We start from the raw sequence: 12128 nt of genomic DNA on the forward strand, positions 1-12128 counted from the left end.
GGTTCTTCAATGGTTCTTTACAGCACCTTAGGTTCTGCCAAGAACCTTCTTCTTGTCAAGAACCATTTTTCATTGTATAGGGTTTCTGATTTAAGCTAGGGTTAGGGTTAGGGTTAACTCTAACCCTAACCATAACCATAACCTTATTGGGTTCAGGTTAAAGTGAACCCTATAAAGTTCTTTGTTGGATTGGAAAATGTTCTCCTGGAATCACTCTTAAGAACCTTACTTTGGGTCCTTGGATAACATGGTTCCTTGTGGCATTGCTGTGAAGAACCATTTCTAGGTTCTTTAAAGCACCAGTAAACAGATGGTTCTCTAAAGAACTTGAGAGTAAAAGGTTCTTTGTGTAACCTAAAAGGGTTCTCCTATGTCATCAGGTTGATAACCCATTTTTGGTTCTAATTGGGACTTTTATTTTTAAGCGTGTGGGAGCCTCACAATGGAACCTGGGAAATGAAAGCACATGGCCTACATGTGAAAATCAGTTAATCATGTGAAAATTAAAGTGAAAATAGAAGTCACACAGGCAGTGAAACATGAATATACATGTGTAAAAATCAATAAAAAACAAAACACAGGCAGTGTATGAGAAACTTGCCTAAAAATCATATGTAAATTTCACGTGTAGTTTCACATGTTCTGCTGCACCAACCAAGGCTATTCATGATCGTTACTATATGGAATTGTGAGAACAGCTTGAGAACCCAGTTCCATTTAGATCCTTAAAAAAACAAGAGAATTTATTCTTTTTTACACCTGAGGTTTAGAGCTATCAGTGGGAAGTGTGTCACACGTCAGCTGTTTCTTTCAGAGGTTAAATAATTATGAAGTGTGCTGAGAAAAGCTCGTCTTCTCTCCATACTTCTCTTCTGTGTCTTTTTCCTTCTTCTCCATCCTCTGTCCTTCTGGAGCCTGTCTATATTTATACAGCCATCATAGGAATGTGTGTGTGTGTGTGTGTGTGTGTGTGTGTGTGTGTGTGTGTGTGTGGCTATGCTCTCTAATATTTATGAGCTACAGGCGCTCAGTGGAACCACAGTTCATAAAACATGTCTGCCCCCTCACCACTTACCCAACCCCATCCCCAACCCCGACCCATCATTCCCTATACTTCAGCCGTTGCTATGGTAACCCCGCATCCTTGGGATGGATGTGGATGTGAAGAGAATCGAGCTCATACAACTGCCCCAACACACCTGCAGTGTGAGTCAGAGCAGTGTGTTTGAAGCAAGAGGGATTGTGGGTAGGAGAACCGGATAGTCAGAGTGTGTGTGTGTGCGTGTGCGTGTGTGTGTGTGTGTGTGTGTGTGAGAGAGAGAGAGAGAGAGAGAGAGAGAGAGAGAGAGAGAGAGAGAGAGACATGTGCAATGGTATGTTTGTTCTTGTGTCTTCAACAACCACACAGCATCCATTAAAGCTCTGGGTCTTAGGCTATCTATCTATCTATCTATCTATCTATCTATCTATCTGTCTATCACTTTTGACAATTGAACACTGTTATTTCTCTTTCTTTCTCTCTATCTCTCTCTATCTCTCTCTCTCTCTCTCTCTCTAAACAGATTAAAAAAAAAGAGATTTAAAAGAAGAAACACTAAAGGGAGCTATCCACCTCTGTGGTCCTTCTGAGACTCATTGCATTTCTCCTTCTCCCTTTTCTCTCTCTATCACACCATTGTTCTTTTATTCATTCTCTCATTTCCAAAACAGCATCATTAACCCCAGCTAAGCTGCGCACGAATTCCTATTTCCCCCTCTTCCCTTTTTTTCCCTGCAGCCTCACATCCCCCTCTCTCTGTGCTTCCTCTCGCCTTTCTTTCCTCTCACTGCTTCTTTGTCCTTTCAGCTTCCCTGAGCATATAGACCAACAAGAGGAGCATTTGCACACAAAAATCACACACATATACACACACGCACGCACACACACACACACACACACACACACACACACACATACACACACACACACACACACACACACACACACACACACACCTTACTCTCTCTCTTCCTCTCGCACATATACAAATGGTCTGTCATATACACATAGACTCTGTACGCTGGAGGAGCGGATGCACGGATGAGGAGCCAGGTAACCATGGCAACAGACAGAAAAGATGACGACAGGTTTTAGCGGAGGAGAATGAGGTTTGCATTGTGGAATGTTACACTTACACTCACACGCACACGTTAGTAAACTAAAAACAAACCAGACTTCTAAATAATTTAACTCAAATTTTTTTGTTTGTTCTTTTCTTCATTGTCTATCAGCTTTTCTTCATGGGCACAGATTTGGGAGAAATAACAAATCTTAATAATGGATCGACTAAAGTTAATGAAATAAACACAATAAAAAAAGTATTGTTATACAAGTAACATACACACAGCATAGAGACTACACACATAAAGCTCACACTGCATGCTGACCCACTCAAAAATCATATCAATAGCATCAACCCTGTCCATGAGTGTTTATATTTCATAAGCACATGACTTATTCATATAAATTTAAATCCTAGATATTAACAGGATAGTTAATAATGATCCTAAGCTGTATATCAGTATTTCCCAGTGCTAGAGTTTTATCCACTCTGCAGTATTATGTACAGCATAGCAAATACATAACATTAGCGTCTCAATGCCAGGCGTAATACGGTGTGGATGAAACCAAAATGGCGGCCATTTTGCAGCATCTCTCGTAATTGAGTTGCGACAGTCTGACACATGAGTGACAGGACGTTAGGACAAGCTTCGTATCTCCAGCTCGGCAGTAAATGGGCATGGCAGGGTGATTCCACACTGCGTGTGTTTTACACACAGGCATTAAATCAGCACTGGAGATTAGAAATCGGTCTCATAAAGGCTAATGAGTGTGTCACATCTGACAAGGATGAAGATCTCACAGTACTACAGTGAACATCATGACAGCATGTTGTGGTGTTGAGTTGTTTAATTGCACGTCTATTTCAGTATTCTAAAAATACCACGTTGGACTAAATGGAGTGAGGATGATGGGGTGGGGTGGGGAGGGAATGTTGGCGAACTCAATGTGGGCTCATTGTGATTTGCTCCTAATGCTGACTTCGATAAATAGAAAAACAGGGATGTTTTTCTCTCTCAAGGGTGACTTGTTCTACCTGGAGACTCCCACAGCTGTCTTCCAATCAGCTCCCACAGGGCACACAGTTCTAAAAGCTGATTGGCCATCTGGACCCTGAGGCTGAACGCTGGAGCAGAAAAGGGAAGACAGGAGGAGGAGAAGGCTGTTAGAGAAGATGAGCAAATTGTCTAAGCTGACGTTAACCTAAGGCATGCATTGTTTATTAGTCTTTATAATAATGTGTCCTTATTGTTAACATTTAGTGTAATATACATGAAGAGGCAGGACGCAGGTGCGTGTTCTCAACATGTTTATTAAGTGCAAATCAATAATCGTTGTCATAATTCCAGGCACAGAGAGGCAGCATCGTACAAGGAACACGCAGAGGGCTCTAAATAGACAATGTCATCAAAGGCTAAGCTGAAAACAGATGAACACAATGGTGAAACCAATCAATGACAAACCGTTGTTGGGGGTGGGGGGACTGTATGGATTTAACCAGGATGTGAAAACAAAACAAATGTCACGATAAGAATCTGAGCACAATAAAAATCCAATATTAACGATATTATTAATACAGTTTCTTTCTCACACTTAAATTCACTTTATAAATCAAAGAAAATCACAAAAAGCGCATTAATATTTTCTAATTCACCGAACTGTCTGACCACAAGAGTATTTGAATATTTAGCGTGTAATTTTAGGGGGTCCAAGCACTGAAGATGAAGGAGCGCTATGAAATTTGTACAACAATCGTAGACAGGAATGAGGCCTTTTGATAGCCGACCACAATCCGCCAACACGCCAAACATAATCCGCATTCCTGCAATGCCACCATCATGATCAGCATGCCGTGGAACCTCAGAACCACATGAAGCTCCACGCAGAGTGAGGACAGGTTCACGTTGGCACCAAGCGACAATTAGTGTGAACATGTTGAAGATCCAGAGAAGAGTGAACCTCTTCAATATCAACCGTGGGCCAGAAGTTTGAAACATTAACCAACAAACTCCATGCCATGAGTAAAGGGGTGTTGCGATCAACACACAACCAGTGCACAATAATCAAGTTGAGAATTCCAAGGCCCAAGAGAAATGGATTCAGAGAGCACAGACAGCCAGCATCTTAGACTTTGAGTTTCCTGTTGAGTTACAGCTTTACATCTGATTGTCGCAAAGCTCTAACACTGGAGACTCCTTCCATAAAAGGAGAAAACTTCACCATAGAAACAATTACACACTTTTTCTTTGTTAAATAAGAACACTTTTATATTAGACATGTATTGATTAATAGATTAAAATTATGTTGCCCATCCCTGAAGGAGCGGTTACTATAGAAACGATAACGTTTTAGAAAGAGTGCATTAATACAAACCTGTGATTTGCAGCTGCACTACTGTTAGAAGTGCTATTATAGAAAATGAATCAATACCTGATGACCAATGACAATTCAGAATTCAGTTGGATAACATGAGTTATCACACTGTTTCATGTTATCAACCAATTTATTATCGTAATTAAAACATTTCTTTCAAATTGTAGCATTGCTACCTCATATCGTCAGGGTCCGCATTTCGATCCTAAGCTCAGGTCACTGTCTGTACAGTTTCACATTTGTCTGTGTGAGTTTTTCCTCTGCATTTTGTGGTTTCCTCCCATTTCCCAAAAACATACCAGTAGATGGACTGGTTATGCTAAATTATCCTAGATGTTTATGAATGTGTGAATGCGTGCATGGTGCCATGAAACGCACCAGTGTTTCATCCAAAGTGTATTCAGTGTTCCCAGGATAGACTCTGGATCCCCTGACCACAATAATTCGTATATGGAAGATGAATGAATGAATCATTTAATTCTGTGTTGCGATGTGTGCCAGTCCTTATATAGAACATTGGCTTGTTTTCGACACCGTATAGGAGATGGCTGAATTCTCAAACACAAAAGCAGGCATCCTCCTCATACTACATAGGCTGCTGAGACAAAGAGCGAGCTCTGGCTCTGATCTGCTGTTAGATCTGCGCTGTGGGATTAAACAGGAACTCGCCCCTGCAGAGAAACACACACACACACACACTTCAGTCAGCTTCTGCCACTCCCATGCCCACCTCACTAGGGTAGAAAACCATCCTGTTGTCAACAGCAGGCGACTGATACAGGTCACTGCATGAAGCCTCGAATATCAGCAGGTGTTCCATCAATATGGACTGAATCAAACCAGTAAAAAGCATGATTCACTTTATGATAGGAAATCTACCTCTATCGTATATATTTTTTTCTCAAAGAAACAATATTATATAGGTCTTATAGATCTATGTGGGAAGAAATGCAGAAAGAACAAAAAAGAGGGAAATGAAAAGGAAGAGAAGGAAGGGAGGGGGAAATGCAGTATTCAGTATTCATATATACGTTGTTGTGTGGTGGCCATGTTGGATTATGTAGGTCACACACACGCTTCCTGTGCATGTGACAGGATTAGAATGAAGCCCTAATTTCCCCATGACAAAGAGTATAAAAGTGTATAGCTGTGTTTCTCATGTCAGCCACGTGTTTGCTGTCTGTGTTGCATAGGAGGAGTTTTAATCAGATTTACTGGTTGGTATTGAAGATAAAAAGCAGCACACACCCTTCTATACACCACAGTAGAATAGAAGGGGTTTGGCAAACCCAAGCTCCTTTTGTCTAGAGGAAAACAGAAAAGCAAGAAAAGAAAGGAGGAAAGAGGAGAAGACGACATGCTGCCCACTAGTGCTAATCAAGTACCCTGCAATCCTGAAACAATACACAGTCGACAGTCATGGACGAGGCTGTGATGGCATGATGTGAGCGCAAAGTGACGGAAACGTTTGAGCGTCCTCTAAAGTGCACTGGTTTTATTATGCAGCATGCGCACGCGCGTGCGTGCGTGCGTGTGTGTGTGTGTGTGTGTGCGTGTGTGTGTGTGTGTGTGTGTGTGTGTGGAAAAGCCCAGACCCATGTCCTCTAATGCTCCATCTGTTCTCCCAGCACAAACCTTGAGCAAAGCACTCAGTGTGCGTTTTTCATTCTTGGTGTCTGAACACTGTAACGATAAACAGCATTAAAATACAATTATTTTTTTTTTAAGTGAAATAACAACAATATCTAACAACATTTCTCTGTTAGACATTTAGTGATTGTTCCCATTGTCTAGACTTTTCATTACGCTTATTTATGCTGTACTACACTTTTAATTTACGTGAAGCTCATGTGTTTGGCTTTATATGTGCTCAAGTGGTAGATTTTCATATCATTTTTAATTCACCTCGTGTGGAATAAAACACTCCGCGTCGTGCTGTTACGGGAAAATAATCATCGATTTGGTGGTGCAATGAAGCGGAGATACTGTAACCGCCCTGAAGTTTCCTGTAACACCACACGTGTTTTATTCCTCTTGTACCACTTTTGCAATTTTGAAATATATTCCAAAAGGATGTCATCATTTTCATTCATTTATAGCTACAGGTATTGTCGTGGAACATCCGCGTGACAAGTTCTCACTTGTGTTAGCAGCTTGTTACCGCACCAGTGTCTTTTTCCTTGCTCTTGATGTTAATAAACCTAAAAAATGCAGCTTATCATATTTAAACTCTTCTATCCTGAAAAATTTCCTGTTACAGCTTTATTTCAGATTGCGACGAAACGCTGACACTGGAGACTCCGTCCATAAATGTTAAATAAACAAGTTTTCTACTTACAGAAAACTTCGTCATATCGATGATGCTATGCTGTACATATGCTGTAACAGAAATCCAACATGAGAATCTTGTCATCAAACCACTCCATCACTGATCATTTTCCTAAAACAGCATGACACTGTGTTTTCTTCCTTACACATATCACAGAACTGATGATCAGCACATGTCTAGTGTCATCTAAAGGAGCACTGGATTCACAATAAAAAAGCAGGGGGAGAACAGTCTAAATCCAACAGCAGCTGCTGCAACACTGAAAGTTCCATTATCGCTCTATTCCTCTGAGAGTATTTTAGACAAAAAACAGCAGCAGGGAATAAAGGAAGGGAAAAAAAATAACCTTAATTGAATTCTGCACCAGTGACCCAGTATAAATTGAACCGAGCCTGAAACTTTTCTGCATTGCGGTGAGGGAGGAAGTAGGCCAAACCAAAGCGAAATGGAATAAAACGCCCAGATAACTGGCGCGATGAGAATGATAACTGGCGCGATGAGAATGATAACTGGCGCGATGAGAATGATAACTGGCGCGATGAGAACTTAACATATTATATCACATCACTGTTTTGTGTTTGGAATTCTGTTTCTTCAGGAAATGTTCACATGACAAGCTGTGTTTGTTTTTTTATACTGTCTTTATTAGAGAGGGAAGATTGAGGCTGGTAAGGGAATGAACTTGTTTCAGAGAATCAGATGTACATACATGTAGTTGTTCTTTAATCAATTAAAAATGGCTAGGGGTGCTAAGAGTAACTTTGAGCATGGATGTTTTCTGAATATAAATCTAATGAATACTAGAAATCAGAGTGTTCTCGAAGCTTGTAATAAAAACAGCACACAATAACTGCGTCATATTGAATGTGATGTGCTAAGAGTTTTAATGCGATTAAGGTCTGCTTCTCTTCAGCCTCACTGCCAGACTTCACATCGTCGTTTAGCTGCTCTGCTAATCAGATAAAGACAATAATCTGGCTCATGATTAGGTGCAGTCTCTACATCAGGCCTTTTGTCTAAACGAGTTAGAAAGATGAACGATAAGAAATAGCACAGTGATTAGCGAGTATATCATGAAGGAGCAACATACGGAAAAGAGAGCGTGAGAGAGAGAGAGATCACAGATGGCACTGTACTAGACAGATGACCTTGGCATTGCAGTATGTTCTTACACTGCAAACTGTCCCCTTTAACAAGGTGCAGGATGTACTATTTTGGAATTTTGCCATGTCTGGTAGGAAAATGGCATAGCAAACTACTTGTGGAAGAACGATTCGTAATGTGGACTGCCGCTTCTCTACTGTGTAGATCAATCTGATGTGGAACAAGTCAATACACATTCAGGGAAAATTCAGGCCGGCATATTACATACTAAATAATTTGCCTACATAGGATTGACACTATGACATGCTACATAGTGTAATAATATATGCTTTGGGACGTGGCCCAACTTTGAAGAAGCAATTATCTTAGTAATTATCTGCGCAGGTGAATATAATGTAGGTGCACTTGCCCACAAAATCGGCTTCTTTAGGTGTCTCATTATCTGAATGTTATGATATGATTTGTATTTTCCAGACTGTCAAACAAAAAAATAATAATAAACTTTAGCCACCTCCCATTAGATATAGTTAGCAAGTAACACTAGCTAATGACATAAAGGAAAATACACAGAAATATCTGTTCAGCTAAAATAACTTCACCACTGGATAATGCTATAAATTCCCCATATGAATATGAAATACTTGGTAACCATGCAATTAGAAAACAAATAAATATCTTATAAGTTCAGCTAGGAAAAAAAAAAAAGATAACAGTTCATGACTCTTGAATTATCGTTCCTGCTATTATAGTATTAGATCAGACTTATTCACCGCCTGATTGGTTGCCGGCTCTTACTTATCACAGTGTAGGAGAAAGTTCTCACCTTTTCTAAGCCAGTAGCTTTAACATGCAGCACACTAAACACACGGCAGTACGTTCTACCAAGGCCATCATGTTTAATGTGGATTTGTTTTTCTAATGATAAACAAATCGAGAGATGAATACAGCTGGATTCTCACAGTGTTTAATATTGTTTTTGCTTAACTAAGATGGATTACATCACTGATATGTGCTATATGTTAATGTGTTTTGATTATTCTGGCCTCCATTTGTTATTTTTTACATACAGTTTGCGTATGAGTAATGTAACATAAATAGAAATAGAAATAGAAATAGATGATAATTCCAATACATACACTGATGTCCCTAATCCAGCTCCAGCTATCTATAGACCCTGAGACCAAGGTGCTGTCCTCTTTCTTTATATTCGTATATTGTTTCCTTTTTCACAATTTCTATAGAAAATGAATCAGTAGTGGAGTTCACATTGAAACGTCTTCAGTACACAGACAATGAGTGATCTGTGTTCTCATACTGAGTGACGATGGCGTTGGTGTTGAACATGCTGACACACACACACTCACACACACTCACACACATACACACAGTGTACTCTCACAAAATGCGACACACTACACACTCTTACACAGCACTAGTGCAAATCGCCATTGCTTGTCATTAGGAAGGATGCATTCTGTCATATCCTGGATCTTTCCTTTTTTATATATATATATATTTTAATACAGTAGAAGGATATATGATGTTATATCCCAGTGAAGTGTGTGTTTTATCCAGCTCTAATCTCTGGTGGAGCTGTACAGTTAATTATAACCTATAATATTAACGCTATCTATATTGAAATAATTTCCTCTGAACTGGCAATCCCTTTAGAACCCTGTCTCTTATTTCCTTATTTCTTCTTCTTTTTTTTCTTTTCTTTTGGCTTAGAACTTGTTTTTTTTAGGGCTCAATGACTTTTATCCTTTTTGGTAGAAATCTCTTCCTCCCTCATATCCACACTGTCTAACTTATTTCCTATACGTTTTGGAGAAATTTAGCTTAACAGTTGTTGTATTTTTTAAAAAAGTTTTTTTTTTTTTAAGCATACTTCAAGGTCCTTTCCTCCTTTTTTTTCTGCTGTCTCTAAAATATTGATGTTTGAGGTTAATCAACATCACCGATCTTCAATCTTTAAACAGAGAACACAAATGTCTACAGCTGTTTATTTTCAAGCTTCTGAGGGAAACGTATTCATACATATCCATGAAAATGATAGCATAAGCCATCAGAAATCCTAGATTATAACCTAACCTTATATAACCTTAGATTAGAATCTAACCCTAGATTATAGTAACTCCTAATTTGTAACTCGTACACGTTGTCTGATCCTGCTGTAAAGAAGGTGTAGGTTAGATATTTTTATCCAACATGGCCACTATCCTGTAAAAATGCATCATGTGACACCAATCTCCTCTCTCAGCCTCTTCACCATTCCTCTGACACACATTTTCCATCCTGCTGACACACTTTCACAAGCCCCCCCTCCTGCTAAACTCAGAAGATGGTATCTTCCACATGAGATCACTGAGTATATCACAGCTCAGCTCACAAATACCACCATGTGGTCAAATGTCATAATTTATTTAACATTCATCTGTGCTTTACAGTGCATTCACCCACTCTCTGTGCATTCACACACTCTCTGTGCATTCACACACTCTCAGTGCATTCACACACTCTTTGTGCATTCACATACTCTCTGTGCATTCACACACTCTCAGTGTATTCACACACTCTCTGTGCATTCACCCACTCTCAGTGCATTCACACACTCTCAGTGCATTCACACACTCTCTGTGCCTTTACTTCCTCACACTTTTGCATCTGTCCTGATTTCAGATTTATTTACTGAGATTCAGTAACCTCCTTTTCTAGCAAAACAGATACTTGTTCAGGGTTATACATACTGTCAAAGTGATTGATTGATATATTAATGATATTAGAATATTTATATATTATTTACTAATAAATGTAAACAATATTTCATTTTTTAAAAATTACAATTCAGAACCATGTAATTTCACCCTCACCTTTCAAAGTGAGACTAATGATAATTATTTACTTTAAAGTTTAATCATTCCTAGAAAAAAAAATATATAGTACACACACACACACACACACACACACACACACACACACACACACACACACACACACACACACACTAAATAGGTTAACAGTATAGAGGTTAATCTTAAGGAATTACATTATTAACAAAAAGATTCATTTCAATAATTCGAAATAACTCATACATATCTATTTTTCAATATTATATAATATATAATATAAATTAAAACAATAAATTAATAAATAAAAAGAATAATTACCGATATATAATAGAAAAGCATAATAAAATAACCAAAATATATAAATAAATAAAAAAGATATTGAAATATTTATTAATAAATATTAATATTGTAATTATTGGTAAAAATGTTGTTAGAATATTTGTAATAACATTAGTATATATGTATATACACTATAACATCTCCATTAAATAAAAAGCTTTTATTTTTATTTATATTATTTTTCTCATCCAAAGCAAATTATTACAACTTACAACTGAGGAAGATTCCAGTCAGTTACCATAAAAAGTATAGGGGTAAAAGGGCACGTGTTTGGAGGTATTTGACCATGTCACGTATGTGTGTGTGTGTGTGTGTGTGTGTGTGTGTGTGTGTGTGTGTGTGTGTGTGTGTGTGTGTGTGTGTGTGTTTGTCCTCCTGCAGCAGCATCAGCACCACCATCTGCCTGAGAGACAGAAGCACCAAAACCCAGATCTACTCAATATCCGCAACACTGACTCCAACAGGACAGAGTTCACAACTGCATTCTGACCTCAATTAACCAACATCGGCGCAGAGTGATGACGTATGCAGCTCGCGTTCCACTCAGCAACACTGACCTCTGCAGGCAGGAGGACAGAAGTACAACTGATGAAAGAAAACTTGATGGAGGGGGGAACAAAGAGCATATATTCTCTACAACAGCACAGAGGTGTGGATGTAGAGTCACAGTATATTATATATTTCATTATGATGTAACTGGAAATCAAAGGAAAGTAAATGGATATAAAATACAAAAAAAAACTTCCAATAAGAAAACTTTTTTAAAATGGTTTCTATCATGTAGCTTAATGGTTTCCGTCAAAATCCTGAAGGTTTTTATTATGTTATGATGCATTTATAAGGCATCACACACATTGTTATAATTATTTATGAATATGAATTACACTTTATAGCTATCTTCATTGTGCATTATGAATTGTTAAAATGATGTATTATAAGCAGTGTTAAAGCAGTGTTATATCACCGCTTTGCATACATTTGCAATACATTATGAGAAGATATAATGGCCATAATATAATGTGTTATAAGCACT

This window comes from Ictalurus punctatus, chromosome 16, assembly GCF_001660625.3.
Source record: "Ictalurus punctatus breed USDA103 chromosome 16, Coco_2.0, whole genome shotgun sequence".
Taxonomy (NCBI): domain Eukaryota; kingdom Metazoa; phylum Chordata; class Actinopteri; order Siluriformes; family Ictaluridae; genus Ictalurus; species Ictalurus punctatus.